The sequence below is a fragment of the Choloepus didactylus genome (assembly GCF_015220235.1).
Source record: "Choloepus didactylus isolate mChoDid1 chromosome 11 unlocalized genomic scaffold, mChoDid1.pri SUPER_11_unloc1, whole genome shotgun sequence".
NCBI lineage: Eukaryota > Metazoa > Chordata > Mammalia > Pilosa > Megalonychidae > Choloepus > Choloepus didactylus.
In genome coordinates, this window is record NW_023637577.1 from 2,847,365 (window position 1) to 2,875,357 (window position 27,993).

General features: G+C 39.2%; 1 long non-coding RNA gene across 2 annotated transcripts in view; it reads left to right on the forward strand.

Moving 5' to 3' along the window:
- The window catches only part of LOC119524477, a 75,918-nt gene that overhangs the window by 44,934 nt on the left and 2,991 nt on the right, over nt 1-27,993 (forward strand). For both annotated transcript variants that reach the window (XR_005214827.1, XR_005214828.1), the window contains one exon: nt 27,561-27,641. This is a non-coding gene — a long non-coding RNA (uncharacterized LOC119524477). The remainder of the gene's footprint in view (nt 1-27,560; nt 27,642-27,993) is intronic.

Consider the following 27,993-nt stretch of genomic DNA (forward strand, 5'->3'; position numbering starts at 1 on the left):
GATCTGCATTTGTATCCTCTTTATATTGACCATCTGCTGTTGGATCACAAGAACAAAACCACAAAAGTTATTTGTGATTACACAAATTAAAGCAATGCTCTCATTCACTTCTTTTTGATGGTTTTGTCCAGTGGGAGGGTGAGAGCATTCACAGGCAAAGTCTCCATTTGATTTCAAATTTATTAGTTAGGCTGAATATCACACGCTGGTGAGGCCGGGAAGCTGCTGCTAACCTAGTTTTAAGAATGAGTGCTCTGAGCCACAGGGAATCTGGTTCCTGCTGACGTTCAGCCAGTGGGAAGTCGGACCTGAGGTCTTTTACATGGCCAGCCCGATTGCCTGACACTGGGAGGAAAATTACAGGGAAGATCTAATGCAAGTTTTCAGGTCAGTCAACTCTCAGAAAAATTGGACACAAGCGATGCGTATCCAGTTCTCCCTTCTTTCCCCAATCCGTTGGAAGATCTGGCTGCAAATGATGGATCCCATCTGGGGCATGGCCTCTCCAGAGCCAGGAGAAGCAGGCAAGGTGCAAGGCAGCAGACTTTGGTATTTTAGGAATGACTTTCTATACCATTCTGGAGAGGTTCAAACATTTCCAGAGAAATGTGAGCTTGGCTCAGAGAGAGAGAGAGATTTTTCCCTGGAAATACTAATAGCCTTTTTTTTTTTTTTTTTTTTTTTTTGTAAAAAAATATTGCTTTTGTATTTTTAATGTTATAAAATATATCACATATTCAGGAATATGTGCAACAGGTATGCATACTGGAAAAGAAAATAATAAAATGATCAGAAAAGAACCCACCTCCAGCTTAAGATCTAGAACATCACTGAAGTTTTTATTTGATTAAAGAAGTTATAGATTTATAGAAAAATCATGCAGAAAGTACAGAGTTCCCACAAACCGCCCCCACATGGTTTTCTCTATTATTAACACCTTGCATTAGTGTAGTTCTTTTGTTACAGTTGATGAAACAATGAAATAATGTTATTATAATGATACTAACTGTAGTCCATAGCTTGCATTAGAGCTCACTGTTTGAGTTGGACAATTCTAGGGTTTTTTGGTTATTTTTTATAACAATTTTATTCTGGTAACATATATACAACCTAAAATTTCCCATTTTAGCCACTTTCAATATTATGCAGCCTCTGTGTGGCCCTTACCAATCCCACACCTCTCTATTCTCATCTCTTCCAGAGATGATCTGAAACTTGTGTTAATCATTCCCTTGCTTTTCTTTACAGTTTTTACTTCACAAAATGCATCCTTCAATAATACGTTTCCTAGTTTTACCTATTCTGACATTTCCATACATAGACTTGTGCTGTATATTTTCTTCTCTGACTTGCTTTAGTGATTAATCCATATTGACACAAGTATCTGTAATTATACTATTCTGGAGTATGTCTAAAACATAATTTGTTCATCCATTCCATTTTTTGTGACACTTTTTTTTAAAACAGTTTTTTACACCTCCACACAAAATACTGCTTCTATGAGCTGATACTTTTGCAAGAATTTCTTGAGATTATATGCCAAAGAACAAAATAAAAAATGGTTATAAATTACATGATTCTTCAAATTACTCATTAATACCACATTGTTTTCCCAAATGTTATATTTACACTGCCTTTATGAGAGTTCATATTTCTTCTTGTTAACTTTGATATTTCCAGGCTTAAATTTATCTTTCGCCAAAATAGAGACATGCTTGTAATTTGTGCTTTCCTGATCACCGCTGATGTTAAGCATTTTTTTTGCATGCTTATGGGCTGTGCATGTTTACTATCCTGTGAAATAACTTTCATAACTTTTCCCTTTGCTTTGTCATGTTGTTGTTTTCTTATTGGTTCATAAGCCATCTTCGACATAACCAGATCCAAATTCTATGTTCGTTTTATGTGTTGCTAATATCTTCTCCAAGCTGGTGGCTTAACTTTCCTTCTTCTTGACATTGTTGGATGAACAGTAATTCTTCATTTTAATGTAGTTGAATGTATAGAGCTTTCTCCTTTGGGGTTTCTATTTTTGATGTTTTGTTTAGAATGTTCTTTCCTCCTCTTAAATCATAAACATATTCTCCTATCCTTTCTTTTAACTTTTTATTCAATAACATCTAAAAGTTTTCAAGTCTTGCCTTTCACATTTAATCTTTAATCCATACCAAGATTTCTCAATAATGGCACTATTGACATTTGAGTCTGGATAATTCTTTGTCATGGGGACTGTCCCGGGCATGTCACTCCCTGTCCTGAGTTATGATACAAGTGCCTCCAGACTTTGCCAAATCCCCTGGGTGCAAGGTTGTCAGGTTTAGCAAATCAAAAGACAGGGCATCCTATTAAATTTGACTTTAAACTAAAATTTTTTAGTATAAGTTCCATGGAATATTTGAGACATAGTTCAGCTCCAAAATTATTTGTTGTTTATCTGAAAGTCAAATTTAACTGAACATTCAGTATATTATCTGGTAATCCTATCTGAGTTGGAGGGTGGGAGAGAGTAAAATTGCCCCCATTGAGAACTACTGATCCATATGAAAATGATTGTTGGAGTATGATGTAATGTAAAAATCCAAATTTATTTCATTCCATGTAAGTAATGAACTGTCCCAGCAGTTTATTGAGTTTTCCCTCCTTTTCCCCAATCCATAATGACATTTCTTGAATATATTGTATCCATAAATGAGTAGGTCTATTACTGGCTGCTCTACTCTCTTCCGTTGGACTGCAAGGCCAACTCTAAGACAATATCCTTGATCTTAATCACTACAACTTCACAAAGTGCTCAATATCTGATTGGGCACATCATCTACTTTGCTCTTTGTTGGAGAATTGTGTCTGTATTTGTTCCTTTGATCGTCCATACAAATTTCTTAGTGCTATGAAAAAACCCCATTAGGATTTTTATCAGACCTTATTGAAATAATGGATTAATTTGAGAATAATTGGCATGGTATGTTTTTCTAACCTTTTGTTTTCAAACTGTCGTTGCCCTTATACATGAAATGTCTCTTGTAAATAACATGCAGTTGAGGTTTTTGTTGTTGTTGCTCAGTGGGATGATCTTTGTTTTATAATTCAAATTTTAGATCATTTACATTCAATAAAATTACTAATCTACTTGGATTTGTTTCTAGCATCTAACTACTAGGTTCTAGTCGTTCAAGCTGTTTTATGTCCCTTTTGTTTCTCCTTGACTTTTTTACATCAATCAAGTATTTTAAAAAATACATTGTTCCTCTTTATAAGTGTGTTGAATACTTTTTCTTGAGTGAGCTTTAGTATTTATGCACTTTGTGTCTTTCATATAAGTTGCCTGTATCATCCAAGTTGTCAAATTTATTCACATAAATTCCTCCATTGTCTTTTCTTATTATTCTTTTTAATGTCTGTGGAATCTTTAGTGACATCTCTTCTTTCATCCGTGATACTGGAATTTGAGTGCTCTCTATTTTTTTTCTTGATCAGTCTGACTGAGGTTTAACAATTTTATTCATCTTTTAAAAAATGGGCTTTTGGTTTCACAAATTTTCTCTATTTCTTTTGTTTTGTTTTCTATTTTAGTGATTACTGGTCTTACCTTCATTAATTCCTTTTTCTTCTCACTTCAGATTTAAGTTTTCCTTCCTTGTCTAGTTTCATAAGATGTAAATTAGATTATTGATTTGAGATCACTTCCTTTCTAATATACACATTTAATGTATAAAATTCCCTCTAAGAATTGCCTTAGCATCATCTCACAATTTTGAATATATGATATTTTTATTTTCATTTAGTTCAAATATTTTCCAATTTTCCTTTTGATTTCTTTTTTGGCCCATGGATTGTTTAGAAATATGTTGTTTAATTTCCAAGTATTTGGGCATTTTCCATATGCCTTTGTTATTTACTTCCAGTTTAATTCCATTGTGATCAGAGAACATTTAGAATTGTGTCAATCCTTTAAAATTTACTGACATTTATTTTATGGCCCAGTATATAGATGGTCTATCTTGGTAAATGTGTCATGTGTACTTGAAAAGAATATGTATTCTATAATCGTTGTGTGGAGTGTTTGATGAATATTAACTGGGACATGTAGATTGCGAGTTTTGTTCACCTTGTCTATATCCTTGCTGATTATCTATATGTTTTATTAAGTATTGAGCAGTGATATCTCCAATGATAATTGTGGATTTGACTACTTCTCCTTTGTTTGATCAGATTTTTCTTTATAGATTAAAGCTCTTTTTTTGAGTGCACCTAAATTTGGAATATTATGTATTCTTGATGAATTGGCTCCTTTATCATTATGAATATAGTGATAAAATTTCTTGTTTTGAAGCATACTTTGCTGTTTAGATATTGACTCTAGCTTTTTTTCCCTTTGATTAGTGTTTTCATTGTATATTTTTGTCCAACCTATTCCTTTTATTCCATCTTTGTCTTTATATTTAAAGTGGTTTTCTTATATGAAAGCCTGGATTGGGTCTTGTTTTTTATCCAATTTAATGGTATTTACTTTTTAACTGGAATATTTAGACAACTTGCCTTTAATGTACTTATCTATATGGGTGGGGAGAGATTCCATCCTGTTACTATTTATTTTCTATGTAGCCCCTCTTCTCCTTAATACTTTTTTTTTCTTTTCTTATCTTGTTTTGGATTGAGTGAATTTTATGCTTTTATTTTATTTCCACTATTGCCGCCTTAGTGATAACTCTTTGCTTTAACTTTTAGCAGTTTCTCTATACATCTTTGGCATATAACAATCCACCTGAAGACAATAATATTCCCCATTTAATGAGGTTTTGAATCTTACAAAAGTATTTCCATTCACCCCTCCTGTCTTTATGGATTCTGGATAGACATCCTTTGAAAGATACATGTATTATGAATATTTTTCCCATTCTGTGGAATACATATTCATTTTATTAATGGTATATTTTGGTGACCAGTGGTTTTCAATTTTGATGAAATATAACTTATTATTTTACATGCACTGCTTTTTTATGTGCCTTGTCTAGTAACAATTTCCTCACCCCATTATTGAGAGAATAGTGTCCCACATTTTTCTCTAGACACTGTAAAGTTGTAGTTTTTACATTTAGGTCTATAATCCATTTAAAATTAATTTTTGTATATGGTGTAAGGTAGGAGTTAAGATGTGTCTGATTTTCCCATATGGTGTGCAGTTGTTTCAGCATCATTTATTGAAAATACCTCCCTCCTCCCCAATTGAATTGCACTGACACCTTTGTCAAAAATCAAGTGGCCATATATGAGGGTTTATCCCTGGATTCTATATTGATCTATGTATCTATTATTATGCCAGTATAATCCATCTTAATTGCTGTAGTTTTATAATAAGTCTTGAAATTAGATAGTGTTAATCCTCTAATTCTTTTTTTTTTTTTTTGGTTGTTATTCTCCATTTTCTTTCTCTTCCTCCTCTTCCTCTTCCTCCTTCCCTCCTCCTCCTTCTTCTTCAATATCATCTGGTTACTCTAGATTTTCTGATTTCCACTTAAAAAGTAGTATTAGCTTGTCAATTTTTCAAGAAATAAAAAAATAAAGAAATAAAGGGGGTAAAAAAGGCTGCTGGAACCCATAAGCATTTATCTCAGAGAAGTAACAACTTAGGTTCACACAAAACCCTGTACATGAGTGTTCTTAGCATTTTATTTACAATAGCTCCAAACTGGAAACAACCCAAAGGTCCGTCAATGAGTGGATACTTAAACAAACTGTTGTACATTCATACCAAGGAATACCACCCAGCAATAAAAAGAAACAAATTGCTGATACACTCAACAACTTAGATGGATCTCAGGAGAATTATTATTATTCCTTCCTTTTTCCCACCTTGCGGGAGAGGGATTAATATTTACCAGTAAGCATGACGTTAGCCATAGGTTTTTTTTAAGATACCTGCATCAGATTGGGGATGTTTTTTTCTATTCCCAGTGTTCTAGTTTGCTAATGCTGCCAGAATGCAACACATCTGAAATGGATTAGCTTTTATAAAGGGGGTTTATTTGGTTACACAGTTACAGTCTTAAGGCCATAAAGTGTCCAAGGTAACGCATCAGCAATCGGGTACCTTCACTGGAGGATGGCCAATGGCGTCCGGAAAACCTCTGTTAGCTGGGAAGGCACGTGGCTGGCGTCTGCTCCAAAGTTCTGGTTTCAAAATGGCTTCCTCCCAGGATGTTCCTCTCTAGGCTTTAGCTTCTCTCCAAAATGTCACTCTCAGTTGCCCTTGGGGTGTTTGTCTTCTCTTAGCTTCTCCAGAGCAAAAGTCTGCTTTCAACAGCTGTCTTCAAACTGTCTTTCTTCTGCAGCTCCTCTCTTCTCAGCTCCTTGTGTTCTTCAAAGTGTCCCTCTTGGCTGTAGCAAGCTCGCTCCTTCTGTCTGAACTTTTATAGTGCTCCAGTGAACTAATCAAGGCCCATGCTGAATGGGCAGGGCCACTCCTCCATGGAAATTATCCAATCAGAGTTATCACCTACAGTTGGGTGGGTCATATGTCCGTGGAAACACCCAAAGAATTACAATCTAATCAACACTAATACATCTGCCCAAACAAGACTGCATCAAAGATAACAGTGTTTTGGGGGACTGTTCTAGTTTGCTAATGCTGCAGAATGCAAAACATCAGAGATGGACAGGCTTTTATAAAACGGGGGTTTATTTCACTACACAGTTACAGTCTTAAGGCCACAAAGCATCCAAGGTAACACCTCAGCAATTGGGTACCTTCACCGGAGGATGGCCAGTGGTGTCCGGAAAACCTCTGTTAGCTAGGAAGGCAGCTGGCGTCTGCTCCAAAGCTCCGGCCTCAAAACGGCTTTCTCCCAGGACGTTCCCTTCTAGCTAGCTTGCTTCTCTTCAAAACATCACTCCCAGCTGCACTCTCTTTCTTCCCCCTGAGTCAGCTCATTTATATAGCTCCACTGATAAGGGCCCACCCTGAATGGGCGGGGCCACGCCTCCATGAGAACATCTCATCAGAATCATTGCCCACAGCTGGGTGGGGCACATTCCAAGCAAATCCAACCATCACCAAAATGCCTGCCCCACACAAGACCACAAAGATAATGGCATTTGGGGGACATAATACACTCAAACCAGCACAGGGACACAATGCATTCAAACTGGCACACCCAATTTTCTGAAAGTTTTTACCATGAGTGTGTGTTGAATTTCATCCAACACTTTTTCTGCTTCTATTGGGACAATCTTTTTTTCTTTTTCTTTACTCTATTATTGTTTTTGTTTGCTAGGCTGCTGAAAGCAGATAACCATGAAATAGGTTGGCTTAATAATGAGAATTTATTAGCTTAGAGTTTTGAGGATGAGAAAAATGTCCAAAGCAAGGCATTATCAAGACAATGCTTTTTTCCTGAAGACTGGCTGCCAGTGATCCTGGGCTCCTCTGCCACATGGCAAGGCACATGGCGGCGTCTGCTGGTCTCTCCCTTGTCTTTAGAGTTTCGTTGCTTTCAGCTTCTTACTCCTTTGGCTTTCTTTCTCTTTGTCTGAATTACATTCTCTTATAAAGGACTCCAGTAGGAGGATTAAGATGCACTCTTGGCTACACCTTAACTGGAGTAACTTTATCAAGAGGTCCTACTTACAATAGGTTTACACCCACAGGAATGGATTAGCTTTAAGAACATGATTTTCTGGGGTACATACAGTTCCAAACCATCACAATTGCTGTGTCTGATTTTCACCTGTTAAACAAATCTTGCATTCCTGGTCATGGTATGCTATCCTTTTCATAAATCACTCGATTGGTTTTGCTATTATTTTGTTTAGGATTTTTGAGTCAATGATCATGAGGGACATTTGTCTGTAATTTTATTTTTGTATAATGACTTTATCAAGTTTTGGGGTTGGGGTATTCTGGCCTCATAAAATGACATGAGAACATTCATTTATTTTCAAAATTTCAGTGCCCTGATGTTTTAGGTTTATCTTTGCATACAACCCAGAGTCGCATTTTTTAAAATGTCCAATACAACCACTTATGTCTCCTTACTGGATAATTTTTGGATCATTTACATCAAATTTGATCCTAATATATTTGGATTCGTTTTCACCATCTTATTTGTACTTGCTATTCATCTCACTGTTTTATGTTTCTTTTTAAATTTCTTTCTTGCCTTCTTTTGGAATTGAAACACTTTTTTCTCCTCCTGTGCTTTCCATCTACTGGTCTGGGAACAATACACACTATTTCTCTGTTACTAGTGGTTATGTAGAAATGTTAGCGCTCATATTTCAATCTGCAAAGTCAAAGATTTATAAATATCTTTTCTTTTCTCCTGCACAAAGTATGAAAAAGAACACTTTTATCCTAACCACCACCCCCTCAGGCTTTACATGTTATTGTTATTCAGTATTTTAATTTCCATCTGGGATTCTTACCCCACAAATTAGGCATTATTTTAATAGCATATACAGCCAGTGTATGTTTAAATTTACAAATATTTAACATTTTTCCTATCCATTTCTTCCATGATCTCAGATCTTGCTTCTCAAACCATTTTTAGTGATTGACATATATCTTCAAAAGTTCCCTTAGCAAAGAGATGTTGATAGTAAATAGTTAGACTTTTTTCCTAGTTATTTTTAATTTTTTCATTCTTGAAATATACTTTTTCTAAGTACATACACTTTTAGTTTAAGAATTGTTTTTCTCTCAGCACTTTGAAGGTATTTTTCCACTGTATTCTTGCCTCTATTTTTGTTTGGAGATGTCAACTGTCAATCTAACTGATCTAATTGTTTTTCCTTTCTAGATAATATATCCTTTTCTCTCTTGATACCTGTAAGATCTTCTTTTTGTCTTTGACATTCTTTTGTCCCCCTTGCCCCCAAATTGAAAAAATATACCACACATCAAATATAGGAAGCCCAAATAATCCCATTTAGAGGTTGACTCAATGTTCATGTTTATATATACATATATAAATTTATGTATACACCAATTTCCTGGGTTTTTTTTGTGTGTGTGCTAAATTCTGGATAATTTATTCATCTTTATCCTCCACTTTATTTAGTTTATTCCATATAAAATTTCTACCCCTTCACTTCATTTGGTTCTCTGCTCAGATATTGTTTTACTAGACACGCCTTCTCTGACAACCCTACAGAAAATAGAAGCCCCGCCTGCTGGCATTTCCCATCTCCCTTACCATCTTTACATTTTTTCTTTAGCACACATTACTATCTGACATGTACATTTGCTATTTGTCTAATGTGTCTTCCCCTTACACCACCTTCATTATGGGCTGGGACCTTTTTTTCCTTCCTTCCTTCTTTCTTCACCTTCCTTCCCTCCACCCCACCCTTCCTTCCTTTCTCCTGCTCTTCTTTCTTCTTCTCCTCTTCCTCCTTCTTTCTACCCAGATCCAAGCACAAGACAGACAAGTATGTTTTCAGTATCCTTCCATAGGGTGTGCGTTTTCATTTGTTTCTCTAGTTCACTCATCTGAGGTTATGACATTTTGATGCTTCTAGCTTTAAGTAGAAGGCTTTGCTCCAACTCCCACCTTATTTAGACTCCCAGGATTTGTAGTTTACCCTATGTTGCATGGTCCATAAATAACCCTGATTCACAATTTACTTTAACTTCTCTGGATTCAGGCATTGGCATCAATTCCAACCTCTAAGGATCGCCTTTACTTCCTCTGAAGCTCAGCCATATATATTTTAAAGTGTTTGTTTTAATCTAGCTTATTTTTTTTTTTTTTTGGTGTTCTTCTTTAGGAAGATTTTAAATAGGCATTTTCTCTGCCATATTGTTGGATATAGAAATTTAAATTTCAATTTTTTTTTTCCAATTATAGAGGACTGGGGTTAGACCTTGTACAAAGTGATTAGATCTTACAAGGTCTGTAATGTTGGTTGTCAAGGGACACATGGAATATGACCAAAGAAAGGCCTCTGCACCATTTTGAGGGCACCTAAAGAGTGAATAGCTTTGCTCTGAGAGATTTTACTAATGATGCTGGTGACAGTAGAGACTGTGGTGCGATTGTGGCAGCACAGCATTGTGGCAAATAAACCCATTCTGAACCTATTTAGCCACTTCCTAGCTTTGTGACCGACTCAACAACTTGTTCTGATTGCGTATCATGCTATATAATATTGAACTCATGATGTCGCTATAGGAATAAATAAAATAAATAATGTATTTTAAAGTGCCTGACATATAGCAGTTTTTTCATAACTGGTAAATAATAGTGATGATAATAACAACAACATCACAACCAGGTGATTCTCCTCCTGGAACAGAGAGCTCAGTGCAGGGCCACCCACGGACAAGCCAGCCATACTTATGTTAGCTCCTTTCACTGTCTATTCAAACCAGTTTCTTCCCAGTCACACTGGTGACAGTAAACTGGCTTAGGATTTTCTTTTTTTTTAATGGGATGAATATTCTTCTTGATTAGGTTAAACTGTCTGAACTGGTATATTAGCTCCACGAGAGCATTGCTTTTTCCTGTTTACTGCTGTTTTCCTAGCACCTAGAACAGACTTGTGCATGCAGTAAGTGCTCACCAAATGTTTCTTGAATGAACTGATGATAGAACAACTTAAATCAGCAATTTCCTGACTTTCTATCACCAAAAAACCCCATGAATTCTTTCCCCCAAAGAGACACCCTATGTTTTAGAACAGCATCACCACCGTCCAGCTGTGTTTTGAAAGTAAAAAATAATAAAAGGGAAAAAATTAATTCCCAGTTTTAAAATAATGCTGAACCATTCTATTGGAGGTCTGGGTTAGGTGGAGGCAACCAGTGCAGACAAAATCTTAGCCGAAAGCAAAGCACTGATGCCTTCATTGGTGAGTACAGTCTGATCTCAGGGACTGTACTATTTCCATTAAGTACCTTGTTAAAAGAAATTGCCTGAGGATCCTCTTTACATCCTCAAAACCAATATGCTTTAGAAAATGAAATCTCATACTTTCACCACTAAATATTTTTCTTGTTATTTGATCCTCAGCTTAGAGTAGATATAGAATGTTTTTAGATCACCTGTAGGCAAGGCCAAGGTCATTTTCTTGAGAGTCTCTCTTCAGTTTTGTTACATGTTGCATATCATTCCATGGACTGCCTGGCAAGAAATCAGAAAACATTATTAAAATACTGGCACAATCACAGGATAGGAAAATCAGAAGTGCTGAGGGGTGGGCCGGTCCATTTAGGGGATGGGGGAGGGGCTCAAACGCTCTGAGGGATGGGCCACTCCATTCAGGGGAGGGGGGAGCCGGACATTGAGGGATGGGCCAGTCCATTCAGGATTTGGGGGAATCAAACCCTCTGAAGGATGGGCCTATCCATTTAGGGAATGGGGGAATCAAACACTCTGAGGGATGGGCCAATCCATTCAGGGAGGGGGGGAACCAGACATTGCCAGTTGAGTCAGGGACTGAACCCTTCCAGGGCTTGACCTCTTGGGGAAATCCCCCAAGTGCTAACAATATACCTATCACTATATTCAGCAAAGTGTATCATTCAAGAAATATTTGAGCTCTCCAACAATGAAAAATGTGCCATTAAATAGCAGCCCATTGCCATGACTGACTTTTCTGGAGCATTCAAACTATGGTGATGAAGAAACAGTGATAACTTGAAAGAAATGCATATGATGTAATGTGGAATTAAATTACCAGAGTGGAAATAAAAATTATGGTGACTGGCTGTTCCAGTTTGCTAATGCAACTATCATGCAAAATACCAGAAATGGATTGGCTTTTATAAAAGGTGTTTATTTGGTAACAAATTTACAGTCTGAAAGCCATAAAAGTGTCCAAACCAAGGCATCAATAAGAGGATAGCTTTACTGTATAATGGCTGATGGCGTCTGGAAAACCTCTGTCAGCTGGGAAGGCACGTGGCTGGCGTCTGCTGGTCCTTTGCTCCCAGGTTTCGTTTCAAAATGGCTTTCTCCAAAATGTCTCTGGGTCTCTCTTAGCTTCTCGGGAGCAAACTCTGGGCTTCATCTCTTACCTTAGCATCTCCAAGTGTCCTTCTGTCTGCATGTCCAACCATCTCTAAGTGTCAGCAAGCATCTAGGTCTGTGTCGGCACTTAGTTTCACCCGGGAGCAAACTCTGGATCACATATCTTAGCTTCTTTCTAAAACGTCTCCCTCAGCTTCTCTTGGGGTGTTTTGTCCTCTCTCCTTTCTGTGTGAACTCTCTTTAAAGGACTCCAGAGATCTAATTAAGATCCACCCTGAATGGGCAGGGTCCACACCTCCATGGAAATAATTCAATCAAAGGTTCCACCCAAATCAACAGACTAATCAGTCTGCCCCCAGAAGATTGCCTTAAAAAATATGGCTTTTCTGGGGTACATAATATATTGGCTATCTGGCTTTCAACTCCCAATGACTGGCTTAGCTATGACCCCATAAACGTCTGTGTCTAGTCACGGCTGAGTGACCCCAGGGCCAAATCCTAGGCTAGGCTGGCTAATCAGATTCTCTCATGCTGGAATTAGAACTCTGGAATGAAGTTTCCAAGAAGGAAGGGGAAGTAGGGTACGTGTGGTTTACGCCCCCAGATAGACACCCTTGACTGTGGTTGAGGGGATGCAGGGATCCTTGGAATGGCCTCTTGTCTGACCCTTGCTAGAGAAAACTGAATCAATTCTCCCTTTGCAACCAAAGAACCCATTTCTGATTCACATGGGCATGGAATGAGCCTTTTGTTGAGTGCTTACTATGTGCCATTAATTAACTTACATTACTTTATCAATCCTGACAAAAGCCCTTTGAGATCAGTATTATTATCCCATTTATAAATGGGAAAACTGAAGTTCAGAGATGACAAAGTGTCTCCAAAGTCCCTCAGGTGGTAAATTGAATTTAAATTGTGGTTTCCAATCCTTTGCTCTTTCTTCTTGCTTTATCACACTTAGACCAGGCACAAATTGGAGAACTATAATGATGGAGAGAGAGAGAGAGAGAGGGAGGGAGAAATCCATGCAGAGGGGAAAAAAGGTTAGAAAGTAATAAAACAGAATGTTGCTCTATTATGGTACTGGGATTGGGAATGTTTTTCTTCTTTTCTGCATTTTCCTGATTTTGTTTAATGTACACAGAGAGTAAAATGAGACCACAGGCATAAATAAGGAAGAAAATGAGGCCCCTAGGATTATTTCGGGGGAGGCCTTCCCTAAGAGTCCATTTGGGAACCTGCTCCTCCTCAGTTCCCCTTGGAGCCTTTTTCCTCCTTTCTGGGAAGTTATCTTTTCCATGAGTCACCTCATTCCTGAGGCAAAGTAGCTTCTTCCTTATTTCAAAAGGGACTGCAATTTAATCACAAATAATTGCTGCTCAGAAAAATTGGCATCTTACATCCCTCAGATAAGCTGTCTTTCAAATAAAACAGCTCGGTGAATCATTGTCAGAATAATAGAAATTTCTACCAGTTTAAAACCCCACCTCTCTCCCACGTGTCTCTTGAAGTTACTTTTTCTTGTGTTGATTGATCATGATGGAAATACTTCTCTCACCCCATCATTACGCTATAAAGTGTGTTGACAAAGGCTCAGGGAGCTCGGTTTCTCTCCTAGTTAGAATGGAGGATCCAGCATTTATCAAACCTACTTTATGCCCTAAGTTAAGTGATTTAAATACTTTATTTCATTCTCAACAAGGAATGGAGAGAGCGGTAGGCACTGCCATTTTCAAGGTTGAAGGAGAGGCTACAGAGGGTAGCCCCGTGGCTGCATCTTCAGGCAAACGTCAGGTAGACAAACTGCCAGCTCTGCCCCAGGCTGTGACCTCCCCCAGCCTCGCTTCCGTCTTCTGTAAAAGCAGGAAAGAATAGTCACAATACCACCATCATCGCATTGTTATTAAGACTAACTTAAAGGATATTGATTTAACATCATGAGCACATTGACATTTAAAGGGTACCTTAGGTACATAGGTCTTGTACATTTCCCAATAGGTTTATTTCTGGAGATTTTAGGTTTCTTTCAGTATTGTGAATTGGAACTTTTTTTTGCCATTATATTTTTAATTGCTTACTACTTGTTGTTTTTATATGTTATCCCTGCACACACTGGAATGTAAGCTCTCCGAGGGGGAAATGTTATTACATTTGCCACTATATCCCCAATTCTTAGAAAAGGGCCTGGCACATAATAGGTACTCAGTAAATACTTGCTGAGTGGAGGGATCTGGCAAACTTACAGAATTCTCATATTGGTTCTTATGATACTGATCAAAAGTAGTAGGTTCTCAGCCAGATGTGCTCAAATGACCAATAGCTGAGACACCAGGGTTTTAAGGAGAGAAAGAGTTCATTGCTAGGCACAAAGCAGGAGATCTGATGGCCTATCGGCCTAAAAAATCTGTCTCCCCAAGTCTAAGGAGTTCAAGGTTTTTATGGATTCAAACAAAGGGAGATGGAGTTGTTACCATTACAATATCAAGTATAAGCAGCTACAATTTACAAATGTAAAGGAGTGGAGCTATGCTAGACTAAGCTGATCATTACAAGAACAAGTTAATGGTTAGTTAGGAGCTGACTCAAATTCCTTCTTTAACATTAGGGGGTTGCCTTTGTGATTATAAAACTCTAAAGTTGAAAAATCGGTTAAAGGGGGTGTCGGTCACAAGGTTTTCACAATCACAAGGTCACAGGATAAAGGCTATATAGTTATACAATCATCATCAATGATCAAGGCAACTGGATTACAGTCCAGCAATTTCAGCTATTTCCTTCCAGCTATTTTAATTCACTAGAAAGTAAAAAGAAATATCTATCAAATGATTCAGTAGTCATAATCCTTTGCTAAATCCTAACTTCTCAGTTACACTTACAGCCCTTCAGTTGATTCTCTTGAATTTTCTTAGTACATAACAAATTGTCTGCAACTTTTGGTGGTCTTTTCCTTTCCAATTTTTATACCTTTTATTTGAAACATTGGTCAGAGCAAACATCTTTGTAGTAGCTCTGTATAAAAGATGCACTATAGATGCGCTAGTTGTGCACCTAGTGTTTCAATATAAAGTGTGATTTGGGGGCAATGGGGGTGAAGTAGGGTTCTGGAAGCTGCCTTTTATCAGATTGTGCAAGTTGCATTCTATTTCAAGTTTTCCAAGGTTTGATTTTTATTATTTTTTTTTTTTAAATCAGGAAGGCATTTTGGATTCCATCATCTATGTTTCAGGCATCTGTGGAGATGATCACGTGGGTTTTGTTCCTCTAGTAAGTTGATATAATTTCATAGCTATTAACAGTGACAATTATATAGACTAGACACATGGAAATGTGTATATGGAATAATTTTTTTAAATGCACATTAAATAGTACACCCACAGATGGCAACCGTATAAACACATTAATTTTACTCTAGGAGAAAAAAAAAACATCTACCCATCTGCCTGCTCTGTTACCACACTCTTCTTAGTGCCCTCCTCATCCAAAGGGGGAGAGGTTCCTAATCTGCTTAGTGATATTGCAAGACATTTCTTGGGTCATGACTGCAAGTGGGCAGAGTCACTGGGCAATGAAGATCCTTCCCTCTTGCCCTCTGTGAGGCAGGGGCAGTGGACCGAGCTGGTGATCCCTTGGTCCCTAGCTATCTCTCTTTTCCACTTGTCTCTTCTGGGAGGATGTGAGAGTAAGTGCAGCTTGGGGCAGGCTTGTCACCTTCTTCCCTCTGTAACTTCCTTTGTGTGGCTGGCCAGGGGATGCGAAGAGCCCAGTATTTGGGGCGTCTCACACCCACCCAGCCTTTTCAGAGAGCCCTTCTTGGCTAGCAGGAAAGCTGCACCCTGGCTTCCATTGGATTACTGTTTATTGTGTGTCTAGCTCTCACAGGAATTCTGCAGGGAAGAGTGATGACTAAAAGGGCAGAATGTGAGCATTCCTGGGTGGTCAGCTCTAAAACAAGGGATCTTAAGAGATTTGGGATGAAGGTATTATAGTGGGTTGAGCTGTGTCCCTCAGAAATACGTGTTCAAGTCCTACCTCCCCAGTACCTGTGAAGGTGACCTTGTTTAGAAATAGGGTCTTTGCAACGTAATTAGTTAAGGACCTCAAGATAAAATCATCCCAGATGTAGGCTGGGTCCTAAATCTACCAACTGGTATCCTTATAAGAAAAAGAAAAGATGTACAGAGACACAGAGAAAAAGTGATGTTGGAGGCAGCAATTAGAGTGCTACAGCTACAAATCAGAAACGACAAGGATTGCTGGGAGACAACAGAAGCTAAGAAGAAGCAAGGAAAGATGCTTCCCTAGAGCTCTCACAGCACTCATGGCCCTACTGACCCCTCAATTTCAGACTTCCAGCCTCAAGAACTGGGATAGAATAAATTTCTGTTGTTTGAAGCCTCTCAGTTTGGGGTACATTCTGATGGCAGCCCAGGTATATTAGGTTGAATGTTAAGGGTAGAGAAAATGTCTTGCTACCCTAGTGTAAACCACATTTAAAAAATTAAATGCAGAGAAATCTGACGTAATTTAATCATAGGGAAATTTTAGAATTTTTTATGTCTAGCTATGGGAAACTGGTTAAATAACTTATGCTACATCAGCTTATTAAAATATATTCTACAGAGAATAATTATTAAAATGATCTAACACTATGAAAAATAAGTATTTCTGTTATGGTGTTGGATGACCAATACATAATACAGGTTTCTATTTGGGATATGTAAAAATTATGCTTGTTTATGTGTAAAGACTGGAAGAAAATACAGAAAAATAAAAATGATTCATGTGATAGAACAGTGGGGTCATAGGTAATTTTTAAATGTTTCTGTTACTGGTATAAAGATATTTTATAATAATTTTAATTAAAATTCAACAAAGCTTTTCTTAGGAGTATGAAATACTTACAGAACAATTATGGAATTGAACATAACCCTGCAAAGCATTGCATGCCACTAATCGACAAAATTAGCAAGGGAAAAAATGAATTTGCAAGGCAAGACTTTAACCAAAGGTCAATATTCCCCATGCTTGCCTTACTGAAAAAGCATACTCAAGAAACATCCTCTAATGCTTTTTTCCACCTGGATCTCACGTTCCAGGATTCCAATCCCACTCCCAACACCTGCCCACAGGCCTGGAAACACCTGCCTTCCTGGTCTACCCCAGTTTCAGAAATCCTCACCATTACTGAGCCATTCATGAAGTATTGCATCTCCAGTGTTTGTTAACTCAGTGTGGATAAGGAGATTTCAATGAACGCATTCTCCTATCAATTCACTCAGTTAACAAAGCACTCCTGGGAGGGAACAGGGTATGGGAAACGAGCATGAAGTGGTCCTTACCTCCTTGGACCCTTCAGCCTCTAGAAGGGTTATTGGATAACAAGTTTTCTCTTAGAAGAGCAGAGATGAGGCTCTAAAGGGGTAAAGGGGGAGATTTAGCTGCACCACTGCTAACAGCTGACTCAGCTTCTTCTAATGGTGAGGGGTACATGAAATACAAATTTGGGGGGCTTGAAAAAAAACTCTTGACAATTTTACCCCAAAGCTGTTAAATCCAAATTTAATTCAAGTAAACAGACATGCTTTAACATCTAAAACCAAAAGATAATTTGTTCTCTTAAAATAGTCTCAAATTTAGTATATAATCCATTTATAGTCACTCCTCCACTCAACTATTTCAAATAAAAAAGATTTTATTATACTTTTAATTTCTTCTCAGATTTCTATGATGTCTCTCTAATGCATGTTCTCCCTGAAAGACTGTAATAACTAGGAATCTATATTCTTTTATTTTTTCACTTCTATAAAAAAAACAGTTCAACAATTCTGGGTATTTCTGAGTCCATTACATTAAAAAAATTTACTGAGCACTTATTATGTGCAAAGAGTGCATCTTGGGGCTGTGCAAAAGTTTGATAGGGGGAGCAAATGAAGACGTAGAACCTAATCTTGAGAAATTTCCACTCTAATAAAATATGAGGCATATGTGTGGCATTAGGTGGGATTGAGCATGGTGTTTGCAATCACATGTGATGCTATGTTCCCTAGAATTGATTCTAACAGAGGGCATCAGAAAGGGTTCATTCAGGAAGACTACTTTACTGGGTGCAAAAGGTAGGGAAGGACATCTCAAGCAGAGGGAATAGTGTGAACAAAGACATGGGAGCTTTAGAAGGTTTGTTTGGAACGTAGAGGGAGAAAACACTGTTTTCCCCATATCTATGCCCCCAGCATCTCACATCATAGCCAGTAATGAACATGAGTGAAGCAGAACTAGTATAAGACATTAGGGCATGGAGGGGACTGGGGGGAGCTGAAGCAGCCTATCTCATTGGAATGGGGGCTCAGTGTTGCTGTGTCTCCTAATTTTTCAAGGAAAATAAAAAGTACAGATTTGGATGTGAAATTTTTTGGGTTTTGAAATGTCCAAGGACCAAACAGAACATGCCCCCAGACCAAATCCCACTCAGCAACTGGCCCACCAGTTTGCAACCCCAGAGCAGAGTGTATAATTGGAATTGGAGGAAGATTGAGTCTGAAAAGGCAATTTGGGGCTACTTGTTTTTTATTTAAACTTTTTTATTGTGAAATATATATATATACAGAAAAGTGATAACTTTCAAAGTATAGTTTAACAAGTAGTTATAGAGCAAATTTCAAAGTATGGTCTGGATCACAGTTCTACAATTTCAGTTATTTCCTTATAGCTGTTCTAATACATAGAGACTAAAAAAAATCTATATAAATAACTCAGTAGTCATAATTCTTTGTTAAATCTGACCTTGTCTATTGCTACTCCTCCCTCTGATTTGATCACTGTCTCAGTATTTAGGGATATCTAGAAAATGACCACCCTAACTTGTCCATATTATAAAGGGGTGTTGACATTATGGAGAAAGGGTCTGTATATGATTGATGTTCTTGAAGAGGCTGTTGCCTCTGGGTTTTGGGACTTATCTGGCATAGGAACAATCTGGATGTTTTAAGTTTCTGAAAAATAAACTTAGTGAGTAGAACTTTTATAGTCTCAGATAGATAGGAATTCCTTAGGATTTTTGAGAACACTGTTGGTTTGAGCTTAGCTGACTGTGGCAATTTGCAATATCTGGCTGAAGCTTGCATAAGAGTAATCTCCAGAATGACCTCTCAACTCTATTTGAAATCTCTTAGCCACTGAAACCTTATTTTGTTACCTTCTCTTCCCCCTTTTGGTCAAGAAGGCATTCTCAATCCCACAATGACTGGGCCAGGCTCATTCCTGGGAGTTATGTCCCATGTTGCCAGGGAGACTCATTCCCCTGGGAGTCATGTCTCACGTAGGAGGGAGGACAATGAATTTATTTGCAGAGTTGGGCTTAGAGAGAGAGGTGGGTCTACTTTTGAAAGAGCCTTGAGTGTCTCCCTCTGAAGTTTTTTTCTCTATGCGTGGCTGGGAGCCTCTTGGTATTTTTCAATAGGGAAATGGCAGCCTCAGTTCTGCAGCTGGAGTGAAGGAATGTGCATGGAGAAAGGGAAGAAACAAAGGCTGGGAAATCTGGGAGCTGTTGAAGTAAGTATCCAGGTGAAAGATGATAAGACGTTGCCACTGGAGATCAGCCATGGGAATAGAGAGGACAGCAAGGGAAGACAGCAGAAATATAAGAGGCAGAATGGGGAGGACTTGATGAGCAATGGAGAGAGGGAGAAGGAGGCTGTAAGGTTGACTGGTAACACTTTTGCAATGTAGGCTAGAGCGGTCAGCATCATATCCTTCTTTGCACATACATCTCCCACCTACCATTTTCCCTCCTTCCCACCTTCTTAACAGTCCACTCAGAGTAAGGGCTGCCTACCTCCTTCTGGCCTCTTTCTTGCTCACTTCCTCCTATATCTTTGCTATTTTTAATGCCTCCTCCCTACCGCTCCCAAAGCTCATCCCTTTGCTTTTCTTTCCCTCTCTCCTTCTTTCCCTGCTCCATTTCCTTTACCAAGTTCTTTCAACAAGCTGCTCTCCTCTGTGTGCTTTCCCTCCTACGGGCAGCCCACACACCTTCCCACCTCCTGCAAATAAGGCTTTTAAAACTAATTAGTTCAGTTTTTTGATCCAGCACAGAAGCCGTGCACTTAAAGAAGTGAGACCAGGTGACTTGGGCTTATTTTTAGTGGCTGCAATTTGGAGGCTGTGGCTTCTATTGTCACAGCGGCACCCTGAGACCAGAGCGTGACTCCAGATCCCAGAGGCCTGAGGATCTGTAAAATCTGCAGGTAACAGAGGGGTTAATCTAGTAATGAGGTCGTGTCCCATAGCCTGTTGGAAACCTGGCTTTCCAGTCCTCCCTTATGAGGAATGCGAAATAGTCAGGAACAGGAGAGCAAAACAATAGGGAAGGAGAAATGGAGAGAAGGAAGATAAAACGTGAGCTCTGCACACGCAGCTTGGCACGTCCCAACTCTTTGCCCTTGTCTGTATAGTTCCTTCCTCTTGGCAAACCCAGTGCCTCCATTCCCCATGCTCCAGATGATAGCCTGGGGCCAAAGTGTCCCCTTGCTCTTAGAAGGAAGGAGTAAGGAGATGCAGGAAGGGAGATTTCTCAGTCCTAATGCAGACACTCCCCTCAAACCAGGTTCTCGCTCCTATCTAAGGGACCTGGTGCCTGAAACTGGGGGACTTGCAGCTACCAGAAATGCAGGTTTCATCACTCCTTAAAAGGAGAATTAGCGGTTCATCCTTACATTAGATCATTACTCAGCAAGAAGAAAGGAATGAACTATCGAGGCCTGCAACAACACAGATGAATCGCAGATACCTTATGTTACGTGAAAGAAGCTAGACTCAAAAGGCTCCACTCTGACCTGACTCCCAGGGGTGTAAATCTCTCTGGCGACGCAGGATATGACTCCCAGGGATGAACCTGGACCCAGCAGCATTGGATTGAGAACATCTTGACCAAAAGGGGGATGCAAAATGAAACAAAATAAAGTTTCAGTGGCTGAGAGATTTCAAATGAAGTTGAGAGGTCACTCTGATGGACATTCTTATTCACTATATAGATAACCCTTTTTAGGTTTTAATGTATTGGAATAGCTAGAAGTAAATACCTGAAACTATCAAACGCCAACCCTGTAGCCTTGACTCGTGAAGACAATTGTATAACAATGTAGCTTACAAGGGGTGACAGTGTGATTGTGAAAATCTTATGACTCAACTCCCTTTATACAGTGTATGGATGGATGAGTAGAAAAATGGGGACAAAAACTAAATGAAAAATAGGGTGGGATGGGGGGGATGCTTTGGATGTTCTTTTTTACTTCTATTTTTTATTCTTATTCTGATTCTTTCTGGTATAAGGAAAATGTTCAAAAATAGATTGGGGTGATGAATGCATAACTATATGATGGTACTGTGAACAGTTGATTGTACACCATGGATGATTGTATGGTATGTGAATATATCTCAATAAAACTGAATTTAATTAAAAAAAAAAAACATAAAAAAAAATTCCTACTCGTCCGGCAGCATACTATCCCATGCCACCCCTGAATGTTCTCCTGGACTGTCCTCTACTCACCACTATCTGAGTATTCTGCCCTGGATCAGGTTGGCTCTTTATGGGCCTGTGTTTCCCTGGAGACTTCTCTGGATCAGGGGACAAGTCCCAAATTCATCTCTGGGTCCCTAGGACTCAAAGCATCCTGGCACAGAAGAGATGCCCAGAAAATCTGCCCACTGAATAGCTGGCTAATAGAATGGATGGATGGATGGATGGATGGATGGATGGATGGATGGATGGAGAGAGGGAGGGATGGATGGATGGAGGGATGGATGAATGAATGATTTTTCTCTCCTAGATAATGATCCTCAGGCTCTTTTCCAACACTGCTTCCTCCTTCTTGGTGAACTCCCATTTTCCTCACTAATTCTTCTATCCTCATTCCATTACTTGTCAATTGTTCCAGCTGATGAGGGAGGGAGTGGGTCTGGAGAAGATGGTTGCTGATGGCTATGTGAAGCAGGCTTTGTACATCCAACTAGGGAATTTAGCAGCTCCTAGAGAAACACTATCCTCTACGTGGTGGGCATGGCAGGGCAGGATAGAGTAGAAAACAGCACCAGTGGCCAAGTCCGTGGAAGCTTCCAGCTGCTGTTTATGCAAAAGTGCTTTGAGATCTGCCACTGAAATAAGCATCTTTTCTCCTTCCAATTCATTCTCCATGCTGCAGCTTGAGAGAATTTTTTAACTTACCATGTTTTTTACTCCTCAAGCTCCCAGACAACATGTCAACAAAGCAAAGTTAAATTCATTAGAGCTTATAGCAGTAATGGAGAGCATCACCACCTTGAAAAATCCTTAGCAGTGTCTTAGAAGAGGGATGTCAGATACATTCATAGAGTTTTAGGCTCTGGGCTCAAGTGGTCTAATTTTCAAGATGGGTAACTCATTGGGATAGGCAAAATTTGTGGCAGGTAGGATAAGTTTGTGAAAATAAAGTGTTGTCTGCAGAGAATTTAAAAAAAATAATAAAACCAATCAAAGTTGCTCTGCTTTTTGTTACCTCCAGGTTTTAGCAATTCTATACAAGGTCAGTGATAAAATACTCTTCCCTGTTGGGGCAGACTGCCCCCATGACTCCCCACCCCGGGTAGAGCACTGAGTTTAAGCTTTAGGGTCCCCCACTTACATAGACACTTTCCTTCTAAGGTCTGGGGAGGGACAGAGTAATGAGTTCACAAAATCATAATTCTTTGTAAAATTTGGAAAAGTAATATATTTAAACTACAACCACTTAAGACTACAATCTCTTTCCACTCAAAAGTCCTCCTGTCACTCCTTTTTTGGGCAGAGAAGTTGGAGTCACCAAGGTTATGTTTTGGATCCAGGGAAGAGGAAATTTAAGATGGTGATACGAGTAGAGGGTCTTAACAGGATATCTTTATCTTCTGTAGTCAATTCTATTTTTAGTTATTGGTAGCTGCCTTGGTGTAAGAAGGGCTTCTAGAATGAATACTGACTTACTAATATACTGATGCTCAAATGTAGGGCACTTTTTTATCACTATGTTATGATAGATATCATAGCAATATCAGTGTTCTATGGTAATTGTGCTGCGTTGAAGCTGTTATGTACCAGAAAATGCCATGTTCTTAAATCCGTTCCTGTGGGTGCAGACCTGTTGTGGGTGGGACTTTTGGGTTGGTTATTTCAGTTGAGATGTGACCCACCCCATTCAAGGTGGGTCTCAATCCTTTACTGGAGTCCTTTATGAGAGGATAAAGGACAGAAAAGGCTGAGAGAATTTAGATGAACACCCAGAGAAGCTGAGAGAAGAGTCCCTGGAGAAGCAAGCAAGGACCCACAGATGCTAAAAGGGGCCCTGAAACCAGAACCTGAAAGCAACAAATCTTGAGAGAGAAGGACAAGCAGACGCCAGCCATGTGCCTTCCCATGTGACAGAGGAACCTCAGATTCCAGCAGCCTTTCCTCAGACAAGGTATCATCCTGTTGATGCCTTAATAGGGACATTTTCATGGCCTTAGAACTGTAAGTTTGTAAACTGATAAATCTCAATTGTAAAAGCAAACCCATTTCTGGTATATTGCATTCTGGCAGCTTTAGCAAGCAGAAACAGTAATCATTCTTGAAGTAGGTGGCTAATAAGGTATGAAAAGTACAGTGTCAGAAGCTAGTCTGGAAAATTCTTCCAAATGTTTCAGCTCAAATATTAAAAAAAAAAAAAAAACCTGAAAGGAGTTTTCCCAAATTTGATAACAATCTTTAAAATTTGCATATTACTAATGTGTTATGAAGCTGAAAAAAAAACTTTTCTAAACCATTGGTCATAAAAAACAAATTTTGATCTCAGCTATGATAGGTGAAAGACTGAATTATCTGTCCATTCTCTCTATAGAAAATATTATAAAATTGTTGCAATTGGTGTCATGAAAATTGTAGAATAAAAAGGATTATAGAGATGTCTCAAGCAGTTAATTAATGCACGTATTATGTTGTATTCTGGATTTGTGCTATTTGTGGTATTTGTCAGATTTCTCAATTTCTTAATATGTAGTGATTTCTTTTGTTCATTCTAACTATTTACCTTCACCCCTAATTTTGTATTTATAATTTTTTATTTTTTGTAGAAGGCCCCCAAACTTGGAAGAAGGCCCCACAAAACTGGTTCCACCCCTCCTGGGTGGGTTTGACCTATATGTACATCCCCTTTAGTTTTTAGTAATGATCTTGGGACATTCTCAGTACTTTCTTTGAGCAGATACAGCTTTGCATTATTAAATTCATTTCATAATAATTGACATTCATTAAACAGTGACAAGGTGCCAGGCATATTAATTCTCAGCTGCATTATATGACGTGATTCTCACAATCATTCCCTGAAGAAGGAAGTATTGTTATCCCCATTTTATAGCTGGGAGGACTGAGGCTTTGAACAATTCAGTCAATTGCCCGTAGTCACACTGATAGATAATGGTCCAAACAGAACTTGATTTCAGACAATCTGGCTCTATGGCTCCTGTTCTTTAACTACGTAATCCTGCCCAAAGGAAGGGGAGATATGTATTGAGTACCTATGATGCACCTGCACTTAGCACACGTTATCTCATCTCGTCCTACGTTATCTCGTCTCACCCTACACACCCTGGGAGGTTGGTGCTTATAGCACTTTTTTACAAAGCTGAGACCCAGAGGGGTGAAGTGACCCTGCCCCAGCCCACAGCGAAGGAGTGATGCCAGCTTTCAGCCCAGGAGGGCCTGACCACAGCAGGGTCCATTTCTGCAGCAGTGCACTGTCACTTCCAGGGGTCCTCTTGAGCCCGGATGCCCTTTCCTGCCCTCTCCCAATGCCCAATCATTCTGCCATCAGCCTCTTCCTAAGCCTGCATCTCATCCTCCTGAAAAGCAAAGCAACCAGATCCCAGGCCCCTGCAGATTACCCACATGGCACATTTGCAATTGTGGGATGCCACGGTGAATTATCAAGAATCTTAGAACACCTGTCATTGTTACTTCTGTCCTTCTGAGAACTGACAGCTACTTGCTGTGTGTGTGTGTGTGTGTGTGTGTGGTGTGTGTGTTTCTTTTTTTTTTTTTTTTAATTGTTTTCCCTAAAGGGTAAAATCAAAAACATTTCTGATTTATTTTGGTTCTGGCGGTAAGAGAGGCTGGGTTCTTTCTACCCCTTGCCCGACTTGGCCAGACTCCTCGGAGCTGGATTTGAGAATTAGGAGGTAGGAAAGCAAACATTGCCTCATTAAAACCTTGGGAGCCAGTTTGATTCATTAATCATCTCACCCTAATACTCCCTGATCAGTCTGTTCATTGCTATTAATCACCCAACTTGTGGGAGGGAGCTGCCGGCTGTCACTGCTCTCCTCTTAACCCCTCATCTACCCACGTTCTGAGCCTGTAATAGAACCTGGGCCATAGGGGTGAAGGTTGGTGACATGATGTGGGTGGTGTGTCCTGTGGGCCTGGGGCACAGAGCAGTTCTGTCTTGTTAAGGGAGTGGAGTGCTAGGCATCTTGTCTTGTTCAATAAGCATGACATCACCTCCCTGTGAGTGCCATGCTCCCCGTTTTACAGATGAAGAAACTGAGGGTCAGAGTGGCTTGCTCGGGCCTTAGGAGCCGGTAAGGGACGAGCTGGCATTGGCCCTTCAGTAGACTACTGGGAACAGTGGAGCCGATGGTGGGCTTTAGAGTCACAGTCCAGAATTAAAATCCCAGCTTGGCCACATTTTAGGTAAACAACCAGCTTCAGATTTGTCATTTATAGAACAGGGATTTCTCATGGGGCTCCAAAGGTTAAATGAGAAGCTGCAGGAAGCACCTTGCACAGTACCTGCCAAATGGCAGATGCTCCACAAACAACCATCTTCTTTAAACACCCCCAGCCTCCAGGGTAAGGTGGGCACTTTCCTCTCGGGGGCGGAGGCAAAGGATCTAACTAAGGGACTCTAATTCCCAATCACTTCTCCAACTCCAGACCAACACTAAAGTCCAATAAAGCCCCCACTATCCATATCAAGTCGTCAGGCTTTTGTACAGGCTGTGCCCTCTCTGGAAATCTCAAGCCGCCCTCCCTTCCACTGACCCAATTCCAGGACCTCTTCTTTTGAGAAGTCATTTTCTGATCTCACTAATCAGAATGAGTTGCTTTCTCGTCCTTGGAGAAGGGAGTGAAATAATTACACAGCTGGCCAAGGGCTGGGCCAGAGCATCTTTCCATCTTTCCGCCCGTTCTCTGATTAATTGCCCTTGCAGGAGCGTGTCTGAATTAGACTGAATCCATGGGAACAGAGAAACTGTCAGGGAGTGCGTCTGCAAACGGGAGTCTCTTGAAAGTTTGTTCTGTTTTTTCCCAAGTTCTGACTTTCCCCAGGCTTCGGAAACTCTCAACTCTTTCGTTTAAATCACTCAGTAAGATCCGTGAACTTGCCAACACAGATCCACTCTTGGCTTTGAATTTGAAAATATCCAGATTTCGAAAGGCTGTAAGTGTTCCCTTTGTTAATCAATTTGTTTCTTTGACAGACAGCTGATATTCACCCCGTCTGTGCCGGGCACTGTAACACCTGGGATGTAGAGGAAGGAGTTCCTGCCCTGGAGCTGTGTGACAGCTGGATTATCTGAGATTAGACACACACTTTAAAGGAGGGAGAAAGCAACTGCCCCTTTTGTCTGATGTTTTCTCATGATATGTTATGGCATTTGGGGAGGAATATCACAGACATGACATTACTATATTTTTCCTTTTTCTTTTTTTTATTAGAGCAGTTGTAGGTTTACAGAAAATTCATGCAGAAAGTACAGAGCTCCCATATGCCACCCCGCCCCAGCTCTGCACACACACACACACACACATACACACACACACACGCACAGGTTTCCCTATTATTCAACATTCTGCATTAGCATGGTATCTTTGTTACAACAGATGAAACAATATTACTATAATTATATTATTAACTACAGTACATAGTTTACATCAGGGTTCATTCTTGTGTTGTACAGTTCTAGGTTTGCTTTTTTTTTTAATTTTTATTCTGGTAACATATATACAACCTAAACTTTCCCATGTAGACCACTTCTGAACCTACAATTCAGTGGCGTTCATTACATTCACAATGTGGTGCTACCATCCCCATCAACCATTACCCAAACTTTTCAATCACCCTGAGCAGAAACTCTGTCCCAATTGGCATTATTGTCTTTTTAAGCCCCTTGCAATGGTTTCTCTCTGCATGGTTATACCCCCAACTGGACACACTTTTAGGCTCATATGCTTCATTTAACTCTGATTTTTAGGGATTTATTTTCTATTTAATTTTGCCAGATCATTATGCAAAATATATATCTGTTTCCAAAGTCAACCCTCTGAAAAAAGTTGTAGTTGAAGAAGTTTCTATACCTGTCCCTCCACCTGATTTTAAATGATTTTAAAATCATAATTTAAAAGTTATGACTTAGATTTCCGTCTTTAAAAATATAAATAAATCATATATGGGTGTATTTCCATAGGTATATGTATATTCACATCCTTTCTTTCTTAGAAGACTAATAGTATATTCTACAGTTTGTCTTCCTTGTGTTTTTCAGGTAACAGTGCCCCCCGGAGAGACTTCCATGGCTGTAAATGGACATCTCTCTCCTTTTTCACTGCTACACTGGACTACACAGGTAGCTCTACCTAATTTATTCAGCCAACCTCCAACTGATGGACATTTGAGATGTTTCCAGTCTTTTGCTATTACAGGGAACATGCCCCCCGTTTTATTTATTTATTTATCTATCTATTTGCAGTTGCCCATGTATTTTTTTTCTTCCTTTACTGTGTTTTGTTTTTTTTTTTTTGGAGATACCATTGGCCTTTTATTTACTTTTTGCAATTACATGAAAAGTGATGGCTAAAACCATAGAGAACTCTACAACACCAACATTGAACCCTAATATAAACTATGGTCTGTAGTCAACAGTATATTACTGTTTCACTAATTGTAACAAAGGCACCACACCATTTCAAAATGTCAAT